The 22232-nt window shown below is 36.7% G+C and overlaps 1 pseudogene; it reads right to left on the bottom strand.

Moving 5' to 3' along the window:
- Window positions 1-16336: 16336 nt before the first annotated feature.
- On the bottom strand, window positions 16337-16534 carry LOC112916896 (metallothionein-1 pseudogene; annotated as a pseudogene).
- Window positions 16535-22232: the final 5698 nt, after the last annotated feature.

Genomic DNA, 22232 nt, shown 5'->3' with positions numbered 1-22232 from the left:
TGACTATCATAAACAAATAAAAATAAAAAAAATAATTAAAAAAAGAGATATTTACTTTCCAATGTTTCAGTTATTAAAGAAACACCCCTGCAGTGTATCTTGGATAATCAAATTTCCTCTGAAACTCTGTCATCTCATAGAATGGGAATTCATTTTAAACTAAAATAAACACCTACCAGCTGTGTAACTCTGGGAAAGTCATCTAAATTTTCTGAGCCTCGGTTCCCTCACCTATAAAATGGGGATTACACCGTGTAACACGGTGGTTGTAAAAATTAAAGAAGCAATGTGTACAAAGAACCAAATATAGCCCCTGGCTCATAAGTAGATTGTGCCTGTCTGGGATGATTTCATGGTTAAACAGAAAATGGAGATGTAGAAGTAGTTTATTGAGAAATGACTAATAAAGAAAATAGTCCTAAGATGAGGCAGAGAAAACTGACCATAGGGCTGGAAGCACACATCTTGCTCTTCAATCATTACTACAAATATCAACTTACCCTGAACAGTTAGTTATTCATCCAGATTGCTGGGAAAGTTCCTTCCCAAAGGGGCCAAATAGCAACTCTGCCTCTTCAAGACAGCTCATGAGTCAAAGGTTGCTGGCATCTGATGCTTTGGACAGGCCAAGTACCAAAATCCACTGAACCAGATCCAGTGGATACGAGTACAAGAATCCACTCTTTTGTTTCACAATATGGACAGTAAAACACCAAGCAATCAAAACAGAACATAAAACTTCCACCTTCAGCTAAGATAAAGTAATGAGGACCAGATTAACCCCCACTGCCTGTTTTGAACCAAATAAAAAATTGCATGAAATATATGCAACAGTGATTTTCAAGACATTCAATATCAGCCAACATAGGAGAGTGATCCTGAGAGAAGGGAAATCAGTGAGGAGAGCCTTATGATTGCCCAACCTAACTACCTGCAGAGAGATTCCAGAAACAGCACAGGGAGGAGGTATCCAGGCAGCCCTGAGCTAAAGAGAAAGTGCTGGGAAAAAATTTTAAAACAAATGAATAAACAAAAAGCAGAACCAGACCTATAAATACACAGAACAAACTAATGCTAGGGTGGAGGGGAATTGGGGTTTGGGCAAAATCGGTGAAGGGGAGTGGGAGATACAGGCTTCCTTCCAGTTATGGAATGAATAACTCATAGAAGAAAAGGCACAGTATAGGGAATATAGTCCATGATATTGTAATAGTGTTGTAAGTGACAGATGGTAGCTAACTTGTGGTAAAAATTAGGTAGGAAACAGTAAACATTTTATAAAATAAGAATTGACTAACTGGAACAAATATTTAATTATATGATTTGGTAAATTTGGCTTTAATACTGAATTGAATAAAATACAATATTTATCTTTAGGTTTTAGCCAGTGTATCTAAAAAAACTTGTGTGTCTCACAAATATTCCATATATGTATTACAAATAAAAATATATATAACAGTTATTAAATATTTATTCAATTTATATTTGAAAGAATAACCCTTATTTATATAGCTTCATCTATCTAAATTTGGAATATCCCAATGTGGGCCAAATTTCCCAATCTCTAATGCCAGTCCATACTAAGAAAGATAGGAAGCTGTATGGGTTAGTGTGCTTTGATCCATTGTTAAGGGAGATTTTCCCCAAACTTACATTTTCACTTAAGCTTTTGTTTGATATTCTGGGCAAACACCATGGTAAATTTTGGAGTGGATGAGGGATATGTATTTCTTTTGTAAGGTAGAATTATTATTATGAACATATGCTCACTCTTAGATGTATCAATAGTTTAAATTTTTTTTAAAAGATTTTATTTATTTATTTTTGAGAGAGAGAATGAGCATGAGCCGGGGGAGGGGCAGAGGGAGAAGCAGACTTCTGGCTGAGCAGAGAGCCCCATGTGGGACTCAATCAGGTCTCTGGGACCCTGGCCTGAGCTGAAGGCAGACACTGACTGAGCCACCCAGGTACACTTAGACATTTGAGTTACAAAAAAGGGATCTAGAAATTTGCTGAGGATCTAGAAATTGACTTCTTAAAAACATCGTGGGATGACTGAAGTTTGGGGCCGCTTTTAGGCAAACAGGCTTGAGCAATGGAATGTAGAAAGAGCCTACAGAAACCCCCTGCTGGATACAGACAGACCCTTTGGGAGACCCACCTCAAGATATCTCTAGGCTATTCCTGACCAATGGGCTACTTACAACCAGGCACAGTTACCAAAATGGGTGAATTCATTAGTGGCCTTGCCTCCTCATCTTTCTTCTTAACCTCCCCCCCCCCCACTACCTTGTGGCAGACAGCCTCTCCTCTGCTTCCTGCTTCATTTAGTCAATAAACTTCTATCTCCTTTGTTCTCAGGTGAATCCTTTCATGGCCTCAGTGCCACCAGCCTCCACGTGGTCATTGCCCCACATTTGGGGGCCCCAATCCAATGGGACAGACAGCCCTTTTAGACACCACAGTAGGGATGTTGTCACTTATTTTCAGGACTACTGCATCCTAGTTTGTAGATGCTGACTTACATTGTGCCCTGAGAAGCATCCTTTCCTTTGTGAATAAATTCTTCGTCTGAATTCTTCAAACCTATTTTACACTTTGCTCCCTTTTTTGAAAACTGATGTTCCCTTGATGATGTTAGCCCCTTTGATCCCTCTCAAGAGGTGGCTTGTTGCTAAAGGCAACAAAAGCAAAAATAAGCAAATGAGCTATAGCAAGTGAAAACTTCTGCACAGCAAAGGAAATCCTCAACAAAATGAAAAGGCTATCTACCAAATGAGAGAAAACATTCACAAAATGTATATCTGATAAGGGTTTAATATCCAAACTATATAAATAATTTATACAACTCAATACCAAAAAAATAAGATAATCTTTTTCTTTTTAAGATTTATTTATTCATGAGAGACACACAGAGAGAGGCAGAGACACAGGCAGAGGGAGAAGCAGGCTCCACACAGGGAGCCCAATATGGGATTCTATCCCAGAACTCCAGGATCATGCCCTGGGCCGAAGGGAGGTGCTTAACCACTGAGCCACCCAGGCATCCCAAAATCAAATAATCTGATTAAAAAATGGGCAGGGGATCTGTATGGATATTTTTCCAAATAACACATAGAGATGACAAAGAAACACATGACAAGGTGCTCAACATCACTCATCATCAGGGAAATGCAAACCAAAACCACAATGAGATACCACCTATCATCTGTCAGAATAGCTAAAATCAAAATGACAAGAACTAACAAGTGTTGATGAGGATGTGGAAAAAGGGGAACACTTGTATGCTGTGTGTGTGGGAATATAAATTGGTGCAGCCACCATAGAAAATCATATGAAGTTTCCCCCCAAAATTAAAAATAGAACTACCATATGATCCAGCAATTCTGCTTCTGGATATTTATCTGAAAGAAATGAAAACACTAACTTGAGAAGATATCTGCACCTGCAAGTTCATTGCAGGATTATTTACAATAACCAACATATGGAAACAACTTAAGTGTTCATCAGTGGGTGAATGGATGAAGAAAATGTGATACATACACACGCACACACACAGAGAAATATTGTTCAGCTATAAAAGAGAAGGAAATCCTGCAATTTGTAACAACATGGGTGAACTCTGAGGGTCTTATGATAAATAAAATACAAATACCATACGGTCTCAATTTTCTGTGGAATGCAAAAAACCCCAGAAAAACAAAACCAGAATAGTGGATACAAGGTATGGATTGGTGGTTGCCAGAGAGGGGGGGTAGGCAAATCCTGGGGATGTAATGTATAGCATGGTGACTATAGTTAGTAGTACTGTACCATGTATTTGAAGATTGCTAGGAGAATAGATCTTGAGGATCCTTAGGGCAAGAAAAAAATTGTAATTGTGTGGTGATGGACATTGACTGGATTTATTGTGGTGATTGATCATTTAGCCGTATATACATGTATTGAACCATATGTTGTACGCTTGAAACTGATAGTGTTGTATGTCAATTATATCTCAATGATTAATGAGGGATTTGGTCTCCAACTCCCTCATAGTTCCAGGAGATGAGGCATCTCATCCAATCCAATCATTTTTCATTTTTTTATTTGAGTATAGTTGATACAATGTTACATTAGTTTTAGGTATATAACATAGTGATTTGACGAGTTTATACATTATGCTATGCTTACCACAAGTTAGCTACCATCTGTCACTTACAACACTATTACAATATCATGGACTATATTCCCTATACTGTGCCTTTTCTTCTATGACTTACTCATTCCATAACCGGAAGGAAGCCTGTATCTCCCACTCCCCTTCACTGATTTTGCCCAAACCCCAATTCCCCTCCACCCTAGCATTAGTTTGTTCTGTGTATTTATAGGTCTGGTTCTGCTTTTTGTTTATTCATTTGTTTTAAAATTTTTTATTTTTCTCTGTTTTGTTTTAAAATTAAAAAAATTTTTATGCTAGTTTATTTTTTTAAAGTTTACTTTTCTTTGTAATTTCTACACTCAATGTGAGGCTCAAATTCATGACTGCAAGATCAAGAGTTGCACACTCTCCTGAGTCAGTGAGGCACCACTAGATTCTACTTGTAAATGGAATTGTATGGTATTTATTTTTCACAATCGGTCTTATTTCATTTAGTGTAATACCCCTCCAGATACAACCATGTTGTCTCAAATGGCACAATCTCATCCTTTTTCTTTGCTGTACAATATTCCATCGTGTGTATATTTCACATCTTCCTTATCCATTTGTCTACTGATGGCTACTTAGGTAGCCTCCATATCTTGGCTATTGTAAACCATGCTGCAATAAACATAGTGCATGTATCTTCTTGAATTAATGTTTTTGTAGTCACCTGATACTTTCATTCTTGTATCTCAGCCTGAGATCCTTCAAGTGAAATGTTTCTCATCTTTCAGATCTCAACTCAAACATCTTTCATCAGAGAAACCTTCCAAAACCTTATTTTGGTTAGGTTCTCTTATTACATACTGTCATAAAATTGTCTTATCTCAAGCATTTATTTCATTTATAATGATGTATTCATCAGGATGATTATGAGATTACTTTCTGTTTCCTCACAAGACAGTCATCTCCATGAGTAGAGAGAATGTTTGTTTTGCCACCATTGATCCTAGCACCTGCAGAGTGCCTGAAAAATAGTACTTGCTGGACAAATATTGTGGAATAACTGAATGATGCCCTGTGGGTCTCCTGATCAAATTCCATTACTTAAATTTTAAAGCTCCTCAGTTTGTTTCTGATAGTTAGCCAGGCTTGGGGACCATTGCTCTAACTACATTATACATGACAGAAGGCTTTGCTTTGTATCCTGGGCTTGGTCAGCAGGTGAAGATACGACATAAGAAAAGCCAGCTACCATTTTTAAAGTTCTGTGACCACCAAGGTTATTAGTTGTGAACTATAGGAAGATATTCTGGTTGTCTTGAAGGATCATTTATTTTCAGGATATTGGGTTACCTTGGAATCACTGGAGAATCAGGTTCACAGTTGTGCAACCAGTAACAATGTTCTAGATCATGTTGTAGAACTTGTCTGGTGGAAACATTATAACCACTGTCCTTATCACTAGGTGGTTAGACTTGTTCTGCATACAGTTTTGAATACCTTTGCTGCAGCTGCTCCAGGAACTTCGTTTACATTTGCAGTGACTACCATAGAGAGAATTTTGTGCTGTTATTGCTATTGGGCATAGTGGTGGGCGGCAATGTCTGATCAGTTGAGCCTAAGGCATGGGACCATGTAGGTGCAAGAGAAGATAGAAAAGCCACATTTTTAGTTTCCATAGTGGAAGTTGTACTCTGCCTTACTGAGAATCATAAGGAGAGGGAATTTTATAAATGAAAATGTTCAGATACCAGGTGGCTAGAAAGAGCGATAAATGTCAACTACAAATGTTTATTGTGGCCTGTGCTAACTATTTGTTTCTTCCTTTGCTATATATTCATAATTCTTTGTTTGCATAGCACTTACGACATTTACACTGTGTAGTATTACTTATATACATGTCCTAGTCCTCCACGAGAAACGAATTAATGTCGCATTTATCTCTCAGAGCCAAGGAAGTACTTAGGTTATGGTCAGGTGGCAAGAGGATTGGGATAGCAGTAATATTTTTTGGGAACCTACTATTGAGGTATGCTGTGAATGATTGAAAATTGAACTGAATTAAATTTGTGATTTCAGGGGCTGCTATCTAAAATATTCTGATCTCAAAATTCTTTAATCTGAAGTTCTTGTGTAATGTTTAATAAATCAAGTCCTGATACTATCAATTCTATACTCTTGAAGTTCTGAAAGATAATCATAGTAAATGTTTCTAGAACAATTCCCTAACACTAGTTTCACCAGTTGTGATTAGAATTGCGTTAACACTGAAACAATGATTTCTGTCTCTTCCTTCTAAAGCCTTTATTTCTATCACATTTATTCTTTCAAGTTGAATAGATCAGTTGTTCACTCTAATTTTTAGTGTTTAACTTCAGTTTGATAAAATACTGAAATGTGGGTACCGAGTGAAAAATGAGGTTGCTAAAGGTTAATGTTTTAATGCTTTTAATAACTATTAGTGCCACTTCTGCATCTTGTCAAAATGAGACAAGTTCATTCTGGCAGGACTCAGAAGAACTGCTAATGAAGAATTACTTGATTTAGTTAAATAACAAGAAAGAACAACTCTCCTCCTCCATAATTAAAAAAAAAATACCCCTCCTAACTCTGGCACAAATGTAAAGAGAAGTGCCAAATTATTGTAAACACTACATTAAAAATGTGAATAATTTCTTATCCTTGCAGTTAGAGCTGAGCTGATCTGTCAGTGCTGCATCACACAAAACAGATTGGCAATGCCAAAAAAAAAAAAAAAAAACTCTGCACAAATCATGTGCATTTCTATAATATGCCAAACATAATATTGATTAAGGAAAAGTGTAATGGAGAAAAATTTAGAGTATTTAATTCTATATTTTTAAGTTTATTTTTAAAGATTTTATTTATTTATTCATGAGAGGGAGAGAAAGAAAGAGAGAGAGAGGCAGAGACACAGGCAGAGGGAGAAGCAGACTCCATGCAGGGAGCCCGATGCAGAACTCGATCCCAGGACCCCGGGATCATGACCTGAGCCAAAGGGCAGACACTCAACCACTGAGCCACCCAGGTGTCTCTAATTCTATATTTTAATGTACATTTGTATACAAAATATCTGACAGCCTAAAACAAATGGAGAAATTTCCAGGTAAAAAGTGTTAGAGTCATAAATGGTGACTGAAATTCTCCCTGATATCATTTAAATTTTTTTTTTTAATTTTTATTTATGATAGTCACAGAGAGAGAGAGAGAGGCAGAGACACAGGCGGAGGGAGAAGCAGGCTCCATGCACCGGGAGCCCGATGTGGGATTCGATCCCGGGTCTCCAGGATCGCGCCCTGGGCCAAAGGCAGGCGCCAAACCACTGCGCCACCCAGGGATCCCCCTGATATCATTTAATTCTTTAGTTTGTACAAAGGAGATTCACTTCTATTTAAACCAGATAGTGTATATGAATGTATGTATATATATGTATTTTTTCTTTTTCTCAGAATAAAGACCCTTAACAGGTGTGTGTGTGCCTTTGCCACTTTGGAGAAAAATATTCTTTTTCCTATAGATTCTCAGTGGTATTATGGAAAAATACTGGGCAGTTTTATCTTCCAAATTCTCTAGATAGGACAATGGTAGCTGGAACTTTAGAGAAATTTTCTGCTCTTGAATTTGGAGTTGTCATAAGATTTCTTCATTGGTTGTTGTAGTAATATGATTTTAAAAAGTATATAATATTCTGCAAAAGCCAATTGAAGAAACTTCAGAAAGTACTATATAATGCTAATTAGAAGGCAAAAATTTTTGGAGCCATTTCTTCGTAAACCAGACCTAACCAATAAGATTTTGAAAATATATTGTCATAAATAAGTAGAAGTCATTATCTGTAGATTTCTGTATTCTGAAAGGTCTGTACTATATTAATATACTAGAAACAATGTAAAAACGAAGAGGAAAATATTTTACAAAAAGTATAAGCTTTGGGTTCAGCAAGCATTTATTGAGTATCTCTTATGTTCTAGTCACTGTATTAAACACCAGGGAAATAAAAATGAAAACAATTAAAGCCCAGGAAGATAAAACACTAACAGATGCATAAACAAAGTGTCAACTACTAGCATTTAGTTTTCCTCCTACAAAATGAGGATAAAAACTCTGGGAAACGAACTAGGGGTGGTGGAAGGGGGGAGGGCAGGGGGTGGGGGTGAATGGGTGATGGGCACTCAGGGGGGCACTTGACGGGATGATCACTGGGTGTTATTCTGTGTGTTGGTAAATTGAACACCAATAAAAAATTAATTTATTAAAAAAAAAACAAAATGAGGATAAAGAAATCTTGAATTCAAAACAAAGGTGTGAGATAATGAGCTCCTTAATTGAGTATTTGACTTTCTTGAATGTTAGATGTAAATGTAATAAAGATGTAATAAAGTAAATAAAGTCACTTTAGTTTCTGGATAGTTAGCTCAGTTGGTTTGCATAAGTCATTCATCCTTCCTTCCTTCCTGTGTTCATTTATTCATTTGTATAGGAGATACTTACTGAAAACCCACTGGGTTCCCCTGTGATGGGCACAGGGAACCCAACGGTGAAGCAGGTAGCTACAGACCAAGATTCAAATGGAATAGTAATAAAAAAAGATCATGGATTAAATCACTCTGTGCAATTGTGCAATTGTGACTAGAAAAGAAGCTCAAAGAACATGCTCACTGGATGATCTGCCACTAGCAACACTTATGTATACAAAGTTTGCATCTCATCATTATCCCTTATATTCTGAGTTAACATTCTAATTTTTTGCCTTATTTTTTTAAATTAACCATATTCCGAATTCTATAAAATATGAGGCCTTGGGGAGAAAGGATTACAATAGTGGAGCATGTTGTTTTAGAACTCTTTTAAAACTTTGTGATATTCTCATTAAATGCCAGTAACACAATCTTTTAGAATACTTACATCTAATTTTGTTTTTGATATGCAAACTGTAATTTTGTTTGAGCAATCTTATAAATATATCTTAAACTATCTTCAATGCTCTTTTTTACTCCAACTAAAATTTAAGTAGGATAGAAAATAATGTCCCTAATGTTAGCTTGATTAAATAGGAATTAGATTTTTATAATTTGTTGACATAAATAAGCAGCTAAAAACTCAGCTTTTCACATCAGCAGATAAGAAGTATTGTTAAAATAATTACTCTTGTATAAAAGAGTTCAGATAACTATGCCAAAAGAAATGCTGTAGATCCTGCAGGATTCTTTCATAATAAAGGGAAAACAACAACAAAGTAACTAAAATACTTTATAATTAGTTGCAGTAGATTTTAAAGAGCTGTTACTTTGCCCAGATCCTATTCTTTGTTTAAATTTTGTTTGACAAGCATTTTATAAATGATTATAGGAGGTGGTTTCTGTTTCATTAATGAAGCTGATAATAGTTAATTACTAAAGTGGAGTAAACAGTTCAAAACCAGATCAAGAATGAAAAGCCAATTATGTAGAAATGATCCAGCTGTACTAAATATGATTTCCTTGTACTATTAAAAATATCAAAAATATTTTAAAACCCTTGAGAAAACCATCTATCTTGTAACTTTATTTCTTACTGTTTTGTTTAGAATTGAAAGCCACATCTAGTTTAGTTTTCAAATTCAGTGAAATAGCTCCAAAACACAAAATTGAATTCACTTGATTTTAACATAAAATGAAAATCAGTACAATTTAAGAGCCATTCTTTTTGATTGCTTAATATGAACTGCAACTGTAGAGTCAAATTTGGAACTTAGCTTTTCTTGTTTTCTGTGCTTTTTAAATTTATTTTTATTTAAATTCAATTTGCCAACATGTAACACCCAGTGCTCATCACATCACCCAAATACCCCTTCCCCCCACCTCCTTTTTTTTTTTTTAAGATTTTATTTACTTATGCATGAGAGACACACAGAGAGAGGCAGAAACAGGAGAAGCAGGCTCCATGCAAGGAGCCTGATGTGGGACTCGATCCTGGGACTCAAACCCTGAGCTGAAGGCAGATGCTTAACTGCTGAGCCCCCCAGGCATTCCCCCACCACTTCCTCTTCTGAAACCCTTTGTTTGTTTCCCAGAGTTACAAGTCTCTCATGGTTTGTCTTTCTAATTTTTCCCTACTCAGTTTCCCCTCCTTCCCTGAGGGTCCTATTTCTTATATTCCACGTATGAGAGAAACCATATGATAATTGTCTTACTCCAATCAACTTACTTCACTCAGCATAATACCCTCCAGTTCTATCACATCGATGTGAATGGTGGGTATTCATACTTTTTGATGGCTGAGTAATATTGTGTATATGGACCACATCTTCATCCATTCATCTGTCGAAGAACATCTTGGCTCCTTCTATGTTTGGCTATTGTGGATATTGCTGCTATGAACATTGGGATACAAGTACCCCTTCACTTCACCACATCTGTATCTTTGAGGTATATACCCAGTAGTGCAATTGCTGGGTTGTAGCGTAGCTCTATTCTGTACTTTTTGAGGAACCTCCACACTGTTTTCCAGAGTGGCTGCACCAGCTTGTATTCCCACCAACAGTGCAAGAGGGTTCCCCCTTCTCCACATCCTCGTCAACTTTTGTTATTTCCTGTCTTGTTAATTTTAGCCATCCTCACTGGTGTAAAGTGGTATCTCATTGGGGTTTTGATTTGTATTTCCTGATTCCAAGTGATATTGAGTATTTTTTCCAAGTGTCCGTTGACCGGTTTGTAGGTCTTCTTTGGAGAAATGTCTGTTCATGTCTTCAGCCCATTTCTTGACTGGATTGTTTGTTTTTTTGGATGTTGAGTTTGATAAGTTCTTTATAGATCTTGATTACTCACCCTTTATCTGATATGTCATTTGCAATATCTTCTCCCATTCTGTCAGTTGCCTTTTGGTTTTGTTGACTGTTTCCTTTGCTGTGCAGAAGCTTTTTATCTTCATCAAGTCCCAATTGTTCATTATTGCTTTTGTTTTGCTTGCCTTTAGAGATGTGTCTTACAAGAAGTTGCTGTGCCCAAAGTAAAAAATGTTGCTGCCTGTGTTTCCTCTGGGTTTTGATGGATTATTGTCTCACATTTAGATCTTTCAACCATTGTGAGTTTATCTTTGTGTGTGGTGTAAGAGAATGGTCCAATTTCATTCTTCTGCATATGGCTGTCCAGTTTTTCCAACACCACTTGTTGAGGAGACTGTCTTTTTTCCATTGGATATTCTTTCCTGCTTTGTTGAAGATTAATTGACCATAGAATTAAGGATCCATTTCTGGGTTCCCTATCCTGTTCCATTGATTTATGTGTCTATTTTTGTGCCAGTACCACACTGTCTTGATGATCACAGCTTTGTAATACAGCCTGAAGTCAGGCTTGTGATACCCCCAGTTTTAGTTTTCTTCTTCAACATTCCTTTGGATATTTGGGGTCTTTTCTGGTTCCCCACAAATCTTAGGATTATTTGTTCCAACTCTGTGAAGAAAGTCCATAGTATTTTAATAGAGATGGAATGTGTAAGTTGCTCTGGGTAGCATAGACATTTCCACAATATTTATTCTTTCAACCCATGAGTGTGAAATGTTTTTCCATCTCTTTGTGTCTTCCTTAATTTCTTTCATAAGTGTTCTGTAGTTTTTAGAGTACAGATCCTTTATCTCTTTGGTTAGGTTTATTCCTTAGGTACCTATGGTTTTGGGTGCAGTTGTAAATGGGATCAATTCCTTAATTTCTCTTTCTTCAGTCTCATTGTTAGTGTATAGAAATGTAACTGATTTCTGTGCATTGATTTTGTATCCTGCCACATTGCTGAATTGCTGAATGAGTTCTAGTAATCTTGGGATGGAGTCTTTCCAATTTTCTGTATATAATACCATGTCATCTGAGAAGAGGGAGATTTTGACTTCTTTTTGCCAATTTGAATGCTTTTATTTCTTTTTGTTGCCTGATTGCTGAGGTTAGGACCTCTAGTACTATGTTGAACAACTGTGGTGAGAGTGGGCATTCCTGTTGTGTTCCTGACCTTAGGGGGAAAAAGATCTGTTTTTCTTCTGTTGAGAATGATATTCTCTGTGGGCTTTTTGTAGATGGCTTTTATGATATTGAGTTATACATTCCCTCTATCCCTACACTTTGAAGAGTTTTAATCAGGAAATCAGTTTTAACTCATGATATTGAGTTATACATTCCCTCTATGCCTACACTTTGAAGAGTGCTGTATTTTCTCAAATGCTTTCTCTGCATTTATTGCAGAGAAATATATAGAGAAATATATTGCAGAGAAATATATTGCATATATTTCTTGTCTTTTCTTTTATTAATGTGACCTATCACGTCAATTGATTTACAAATGTTAAACTACCCTTACATCCCAGGAATATTTCCCACTTGGTCATGGTGAATAATCCTTTTAATGTACTGTTGGATCCTATTGGCTAGTACTGTTGGATCCTATTTTGGTATCCATGTTCATCAGGGATATTGGTCTGTAAGTATCCGTTTTAATGGTGTCTTTGGTTTTGGACCTTTTCTTGTTTTTAAATTGAGATTCATGAAATGTCAAATTAACCATTTAATGGTATTTAGCACATTCACAGTGGTGTGCAACTACCACCTCTATCTAGTTCCAAAACATGTTCATCACCCTAAAAGGAAAGCTCATCATCATGAAGCTATTACTCCCCATTTACCCCATCCCAGGCCCTGGCAACCACCAACATTCATCCTGTCTTTATGGATTTACCTATTCTGGGTATTTCATATAAATGGAATCATACAATATGTGACCTTTTGTGTCTACTTTCTTTTACTTAACAATATTTTTGAAGTTTACCTACATTGTACCATATGTTGGTGCACATTTCTTTTTGTGGCTTAATTAGTATTTCATTGTAGTTTATACTACAATTTGTTTATCCATTCATCTATTGATGGACATTTGTACTGTTTCCATCTTTTGGCTAAAGTGAATAGTGCTGCTATGAACATGTATTTGAGTACTCATTTTCAATTCTTTTGGGCAATGTATTTAGGAGTAGAATTGCTTGGTCATGTGGCAATTCTATGTTAAACTTTTTGAGGAATCACTAAATTATTTTCCATAATACTCAACTATTTTATATCCTCATCACCAATTTCCTAAAATTCCAGTTTCTCACATATTCGCCAATACTTAGTTACTATTTTTTAAAGTTATAGCTACGTCCTGGGGCATATGAAGTAGTTCTTCATTATGGTTTTTTTTTTTTAAAGATTTCATTTATTCATGAGAGACAGAGAGAGAGAGAGAGAGAGAGAGAGGCAGAGACATAGGCAGAGGGAGAAGCAGGCTCCCTGCAAGGAGCCCAATGTGGGACTTGATCCCAGGACCTTGGGATCATGACCTGAGCCACAGGCAGATGTTCAATCATTGAGCCACCCTGGCGTCCCACTTCATTATGGTTTTGATTTGCATTTACCTAGTGGTTAATGATGTTCATTTTTCCATGTATTTGTTGGCTCTTTGTGTATCTTCTTTAGATAAATGTGTAATCAAGTCCTTTGTGCATTTTGAAATCAGATTTTTTTTTGTCTTTTTGTTGTTGGGTTGTGAGAATTCTTGATATTCTGGACACTACATATATGATTTGCAAATATTTTCTCCTGTTCTGTAGATTTTCTTTCCATCTTTTTGAGGATGTTCTTTGATGCATAGAAGTTTTTGATTTTGATGAAGTCCAATTTATGTTATTCAAAGTTTTGTTGGTATATCTGAGAAATCATTCCTGAATCCAGGATCATGTCAATTTACTCCTGTGTTTTCTTCTAGGAGTTTTATGGTTTTTGCTCTCATACTCTCATATTTAAGTCATTAACCCATTTTGAGTTAACTTTTTTTGTATGATGTGAGGCAGGTCAAATTTCACACTTTTGAATCCAGTTGTTCCAGCACCATTTGTTGAAGGGACTATTCTTTCCCCATTGAATGGCATTAGCATCTTTGTAACAAATCAATTAGACATAGATAAATAGGTTAGAGATTGGCTTTTAAATTACTGCAAAACCAAATGGATATTTTTATCTTACTACAGAAATTCTAAAAAATTGGATCCCAGACTAACAGGGAGTGTATAAGGATTTTCCTGGTGTTACACATTGTGGTCTCTTGGTTTAGATCTTTTAATAGGATATGGTAGTGAGGAATCATTTTATAGTGGAAAGAGCATTCTCTGTGCACTGCCTAGGGTTTGAATCACATCTCTGCATTTACTTGTCATTGATCTTAGGCAACTAACATTATCATAACTAAAGAACTAACATTCTTTAGGACAATGTTTAGAAATTTCTTAGTTGAATTTATTATTGTAGTGTTTATTATTGGCAAGCTGCCAAACGCTGTAGGCATGCTTCTGAAGTTTACTCTTTTACTGCAATGACAACTGTGTGGGAAAGGGTGTCCACTGGATATTTTTTCCATGATTGTGTATTGTAGAAGAAAGAAGTTTGGTGTTTACTTTTTTGTTGTGTATTCTGTTCTCCCTTTACCTTCTCCTTAGTGGTTGGACTTGCAAAAGCCAACTGTGTGCATTTTTTTTTCTAATTCTGTATTTTCTAACATCAGAATGTTGTTAGCTTGATATTGGCCATGGTGGGAGTATATACACCAGGTATATACACTACAAATTTTGTTTCTTCCAGTGAGCTGGCTCACTAGCTTTCCACTGCTCCCATTCCTGCCTTACCTTATTAATTATTAATAATTATTTTTAAAAAAGATTTTTATTTATTTATTTATTTGAGAGAAAGAGAGAGAACACAGCAGGGGGAGCAGCAGAAGGAAAGGAAGAAGCAGGCTCCCTGTTGAGCAGGGAACCTGATGTGGAGCTGGATCCCAGAATCCTGAGATTATGACCTGAGCTGAATGCTCAGTTAACCAACTGAGCCACCCAGGCATCCCAATTTTTAATAATTCTTTAAAATTCAGTTTAAGTGAAATCTCACTTTGGAAGTATTCATTCCTCTTAGGTCAAGTGTAACTCCTCTCTACTTTAATAGAAACCAGTGCATTACTATACTGCCTTTTCAATGACTTTTCAAGGATCAAATTCAATGTCAGGATTTAACCAGAGAAGCAGAACCAGACATCTTAAGAGGTTTATTGCAAGGAATTACCTGACACAGTTGTAGAGGGTGGCTAAGTAATCCAAAGACCATAGGCAGATAGATGGTCAGGAAGAAAAGATCACACAGGTTGGAATCCATGGGCATGAGCTTTTTGGACTTTATTCTGCATCTTCTTGACTCTTTGCATCATTAGGGTCTCCTCTCTTCACTACCATGATTCCTGTCATTTTACAAACAGTCTACTTCATGTTAAGTGCGACCTTAAATCTAGCCTTTAAATACCGGTCTAGACACCATCCCACTGCTCTGCTCCTCCATGCAGCTAAACTTCTAGTCAAATGAACAGACAATGTTTCTATCTGTTGTGTTTTGCTACTTCTCCTCCAATTCACTTTCTTTTAAGTCAACAACTTTGTTAGAATTCATGTGTTTTAGAAACAGGAATGTAGCAAGCAGGGCGGCGTATTATGAAAAAATGTTTTGAAACTTCAAATTTGGGCAGACGCCGCCACCTATCAGCTGACCCTGCGGCCCAGCCATGTTCAACCCCACTGTGTTCTTCGGATCATGAGCCCTTGGGCCGTATCTCCTTTGAGCTGTTTGTAGACAGAGTTCCTAAGATAGCAGAGAACGTTCATGCTCGGAAAACTGGGGAAAAATAAATTGATTATAAAATTTCCTGCTTTCACAAGATTATTGCAGGATTTATGTGCCAGGGAGGTGACTTCACAGCCAAAATGGCACTGGCAGCAAGTCCATCTATGGGGAGAGATTCCATGATGTGAATTTCATCCTAAAGCACAGGGATTCTGGCATCTTGTCCATGGCAAATGCTGGACCCAACACAAATGCTTCCCAGTTTATTATCTGTACTGCCAAGACTAAGTGATTGGATGCACGCATGTGGTCTTTGGCCAGACCAACAAGAAAATCACCATCGGTGAATGTGGACAAATCTAATAAGTTTGACTTGTGTCAAATTGTGTCATCTTTGTTCTCTCTCTACAATTCTATGGGTTCCATATTTTCCTTACTCCCCTCTAAGTCTAGCTGGATTTCAGAGCTAAATTTATGATTATGGAATAAAAACTAAACAACAACAAAACAAAACTGCAGGTTTGTATATATTGCTCTATTTACATCTGGAACAGGCACAGCAGCTGCACTTGTCTGATGCCTCCTTGCAGATGCAGTCCTGGGCATACTTGGCACTGCCCATAGGGCAGCAGGAGCTGCAGCTCTTCTTTAGAAGGGGCATTTGCACTCTGCATTTGCAGGGGCCAGCATAGATGCAGGAGCCACTGGTGGAACAAGAGCAGTTAAGGTCCATTTTGAGTAGAGATTATGCAAAGCAGATGACATGACACAGGAGGACATGCTGGAGGTGTGGCTCCAATTCACTCTTCAGTCTACAATATAATTTGGTTTTATTCTCACCACACCACTAAAACTGCCACAGGGTCACTGTGGCAGGCACTTTTGATTGACAAAGCCCTTCATTCCCAGCCCCTTTCCCTTGTTCACTTTTTCTGCAGCGGCTGGAAAAATTAAACTCTCATCTTCCCAGAGCTTCCCTTGCAGTTCAGGGTGACTGTGTGACATAGTTCTGACTGACGAGATACAAAAGAATTCTGAGGATAAGAGTTTCTTTTGAGTTTTTCTTTAAGCGGGGTATAGAGCCTGAGATAGGACTCGAACTCACAACCCTGAGATCAAGACCTGAGCTAAGATTAAGAGTCAGATGCTTAACTGACTAAGCCACCCAAGTGCCCTGGAAAGCTCTTCTATTCTTAATAAAGGGACATATGCTATGGGCTCCACAATTTTGCTTCCAACCCCCTCCCTTTTACACGAGTCCAGAGTAATGGCACCCATCATGCAGTCATCAGAGAAAGTCCAAGGGAATCATAGCAGCTCCAACATGCAGCTGCCAACTACTGCCTGTAGCAGCTCATCTCCAGACCTTTGGTTGTGTGTGTGTGTGTGTGTGTGTGTGTGTGTGTGTGGAATCAAATTATTATTTGGATTTATCTTGATTTTTTTGTTGTTGTTTCTTGATTCTGAAGTCAGTTCTTATTAATATAGTTCTCACTAACTTTCATGCTGCTAAATTCAATAGAAGCTTTTCTTTCTTCTTCTTATTTAGATTCTCAGTAGCATTCCACACTGTTGAGCACCTTCTCTATGAAACATATATCTCTTTTAATTTCCTTGGTTCCTCTTCCTTGGTTTTTGCAAGCTCCCTCTTCTTAAACTAGTACTTAAATATTGGAGTTCCTCAAGGCTGTGTCCTACTACTTTTTTCTTCCCTCGTGATCTTACATATTTTGACAGCTTTAAATACCATCAATATCCTGAAAACTTTCAGATTATTATCTCCAGCGTTAGCTTCTCTAAGTTCTTTTCTTGACTTTTGTGATGGGTAGAACTTCAAGTAGTATGCTCAATAACAGTGGTGAGAATAGACATCCTTATCTTGTTTCCAATCTTAGGGAGAAAGCATTTATTTTTTTAGCATTAAGTGTGATGTTAATTGTAAAATTTCTTAAAGATTTTATTTATTTATTTATTTATTTATTTATTTATTTATTTATTTGAGAGAAAGTGAGCATGAGTGGGGAGAGGGGCAGAGGGAGAAGCAGACTCCCTGCTGAGGAGGGAGCCTGATGTGGGGCTTGATCCCAGGACCCTGGGCCTACAGAATGGAAAAAAGAAATAAAACTATTTCTATTTGCAGATGACACAATTGTCTACATGAAAAAATTCCAAGGAGCCCACAGTGTGTGGAGACATTACTTAAAAATAAAAATCTTAAAAGAAAAAAGAAAACAAAAAAATATACTTCAGATTATGTGCCTTTTCTCTGTTGAATCCTTCAATGATTTCTTATTATACCCAGAATAAAATTCAGACTTCTCTCTAAAGCTCTTATGTTAACTAACTGGAATTTAAATAAAAATTTAGAAAAATAGGGGGAAATCTGTTTTTTATTTTCTCTCAAGTATCATCTTATGCTAAAGTTGTCTTCTCTGTCCACTCACCACACTGGACTTCTTCCAATGTTACACAAGCCAACAGACAACAATGTGTTGTTCCCACTAAACCACTCATCTCTCTGCTCTTCCTTTGGCTTTTTCTCATCCTTTAGGTCTTGGCTTGGATGCCATCTCCTCAAGAGCCTTCCTTAATGACACTTCCAACTTTATAGAAAACTAGTTGATTAGATTTATAACTCTAGATTGTTACTGATAAGGTAACAATGTTAATATTTATTTTAAATGGCATGTATTGATAACAATGTTAATATTTATTTTAAATGGCATGTATCAAACTATCTGGGCTAGCTGCCTAGTGAATGACTGTATAAAAAGAATAAACTTCAGGAGATTACCCCATTTATGCTTATTAAGGAGTATCAGGGAACTATGTAATTATAGACTGCTTAGGTGCCAGTAGTCTGTAAAATGTTTAAAAATATGTTCTGCATTCCCTATTATAAATATTAACATATATTTGCACATATTTTCAAGTACTTTGGAATAAGTACTGAGTCTAGGGTATTATTATAAACCAGGGAAGTACATGTAAAATTTTGTGACAGTAAAGTCCTGAATGAATTATTATTTGCAAAACTAAATAAGGAAGCTTGTTGCCAATTAACTGTAATATCTTAGACATAATAAGGGTGGGATTGAGGGTGTAAATGGTCATGGTAACATGAGTTAATGAAAAGTTTGAATCATTGAACATTTAAGATATATCATTTGAATACAGAAGCTAAAATTATAGTTAGAAGTAGCGATTAAAATTGGTAATTGTCTAAATAATAAAAGTTATTTATAAAGCCCCTAGCAGAAAGAATAGGCTAGAAGCTCATTGCATTGGTTTTGGTGATGATTTTTTGGATCTGACACCAAAAGCAAAGGTAACAATAGCAAAAATAAACAAGTGAGACTACATCAAACTAAAATGCTTCTGCACAGCAAAGGAAATCATCAAAATCAACAACATGAAAAGGCAACCACCTGAACTGGAGAACACATTTGGAAATCATATATCTATTAAGGGGTTAATATCCAAAATATATAGAGAACTCATATAATTTGATGGCAAAAAACCCAACCAATCTGATTAAAAAGTGGGCAGAGAGGGGCACCTGGCTGGTTTAGTAGGTGGAGTGTGCTGCTCTTGGTCTCAGGTTTGTGGGCTTAGACTCCATGTTGGGAGTAGACATTACCTGAAAATAAAATCTTTAACAAAATGGGCAGAGGATCTGTACAGATATTTTTTCAAAGAAGCTCTAGAGGTGGCCAATAGGTATATGAAAAGGTGCTCAGCTTTACAAAAACAGACACATAGATCAATGGAAATGAATAGAGAACCCAGAAATGGGCCCTCAACTCTATGGTCAACTAATATTTGACAAATCAGGAAAGACTATCCACTGGAAAAAGGACAGTCTCTTCAATAAATGGTGCTTGGAAAATTGGACATCCACATGCAGAAGAATGAAACGAGACCATTCTCTTACACCATATACAAAGATAAACTCAAAATGGATGAAAGATCTAAATGTGAGACAAGATTCCATCAAAATCATAGAGGAGAACACAGGCAACACTTTTTTTGAACTTGGCCACAGCAACTTCTTGCAAGATACATCTATGAAGGCAAGGGAAACAAAAGCAAAAATGAATTATTGGGACTTAATCAAGATAAAAAGCTTCTGCACAGCAAAAGAAACAGTCAACAAAACTAAAAGACAACCTATGGAATGGGAGAAGATATTTGCAAATGACATATCAGATTAAGGGCTAGTATCCAAGATCTATAATGAACTTATTAAACTCAACAGCAAAGAAACAATCCAATCATGAAATGGGCAAAAGACATGAATAGAAATTTCACCAAAGAAGACATAGACATGCCAACAAGCACATGAGAAAATGCTCCACATCACTTGCCATCGGGGAAATACAAATCAAAACCACAATGAGATACCACCTCACCCCAGTGATTTTGGTGAAAATTAACAAGACAGGAAACAACAAATGTTGGAGAGGATGTGGAGAAGGGGGAACCCTCTTGCACTGTTGGTGGGAATGTGAACTGGTGCAGCCACTCTGGAAAACTGTGTGGAGGTTCCTCAAAGAGTTAAAAATAGACCTGCCCTACGACCCAGCAATTGCACTGCTGGGGATTTACCCCAAAGATACAGATGCAGTGAAACACCAGGACACCTGCACCCCAATGTTTATAGCAGCAATGTCCACAATAGCCAAACTGTGGAAGGAGCCTCGGTGTCCATCGAAAGATGAATGGATAAAGAAGATGTGGTCTATGTAATATTCCATATTACTCAGCCATTAGAAATGACAAATACCCACCATTTGCTTCAATGTGAATAGAACTGGAGGGTATTATGCTGAGTGAAGTAAGTCAATCCGAGAAGGACAAACATATATGGTCTCATTCATTTGGGGAATATAAAAATTAGTGAAAGGGAATAAAGGGGAAAAGAGAGAAAATGAGTGAAAATATCAGTGAGGTGACAAAACATGAGAGACTCCTAACTCTGGGAATCGAACAAGGGGTAGTGGAAAGGGAGGTGGGCAGGGGTTGGGGTGATTGGGTGATGGGCACTGAGGCAGGCACTTGACGGGATGAGCACTGGGTGTTGTGCTATATGTTGGCAAATTGAACTCCAATAAACAAATATACAAAAAAAAAAAAAAAAGAAAAGGTGCTCAGCATCACTGATTATCAAGGAAATGCATATCAAAGCCACAGTGAGACAACATCTTACACCTCTTAGAATGTGTATAATAAAAAGACAAGAAATAACAGGTGTTGGCTAGGATGTGGAGAAAGGGGAATCCTTGTGTACTGTTGGTGGGAATGTAAATTGGTGCAGCCACCAGGGGAAACAGTGTGGGGGATTCCTCAAAAAGTTAAAAATAGATCCTTTAAAAGAAAGGGGTGTGTCTGGGTGGCTCAGCTCCCCACTAGGCGGGGGTCTGCTTGAGGATTCTCTCTCTTCCTCTCCCTCTGCCCCTCTCCCTGCTCTGTGCTCTCCCTCTCTCTCTCTAAAATAAATTAAATTTTAAAAAAACCTCCATAATCCACAAAAAAAAAAATTAAAAATAGAACTACTATAGGACCCAGAAATTACACTTCTGGGTATTTATCTGAAAAAAACAAAAAAGAAAACACTGACTCAAGAATATATCTGCACCCACATGTTCATTACAGCATTATTTACAATAGCCAACATATGGAAACAACGTAAGTGTCCAGTGATGGATGAATGGATAAAAATATAATATATATAATATATATACTAATAATATATATGATATATACACAATATATAACAATATAATATATAATATATATGTATATATACACACCATATATATACCATTTACGTTTACAACAACATGAATGGACCTTGAGGGTGTTATGCCAAGTGAAATAAGGCAGACAAGGACAAATATCACATGATTTCAATTATATGTGGAATCTTAAAAAAGCAAAATAGAACAACCAGGCTCATGGATACAGAGAACAGATCAGTGGTTTCTGGGGGTTGGAGGGTGGAGGGTGGGCAAAATGGGTGAAGGGAATCAGAAGGCACAAATTTCCAGCTACAAAATAAATAACTCATGGGGATGTAATGTACAAGATAGTGACTATACTTAATACTATACTTAATACTATACTTAATACTATACTTAATACTATACTAAGTGCTAAGAAAGTAGATCTTAAAAGTCCTCATCACAAGAAAAAAAGTTTGTAACTGTTTATGGCAACAGACATTAACCAGACTTATTATATTGATCACTTCACAATACATACAAATATTTGAATGATTATGTTGTAAGCCTGAGACCAATGCAATGTTTTATGTCAATTATACCTCAATTAAAACATTAAAAATAATGATAAAATAATTTATAAGTTATCCCTGATATTTGTATACTAATAATGAAAGGGTTGAAGTTCTTTTAAAAATGTGTTTTTTT

Source organism: Vulpes vulpes, chromosome 8 (assembly GCF_048418805.1).
Source record: "Vulpes vulpes isolate BD-2025 chromosome 8, VulVul3, whole genome shotgun sequence".
NCBI lineage: Eukaryota > Metazoa > Chordata > Mammalia > Carnivora > Canidae > Vulpes > Vulpes vulpes.
This window is presented reverse-complemented; position numbering and strand designations above follow the sequence as displayed.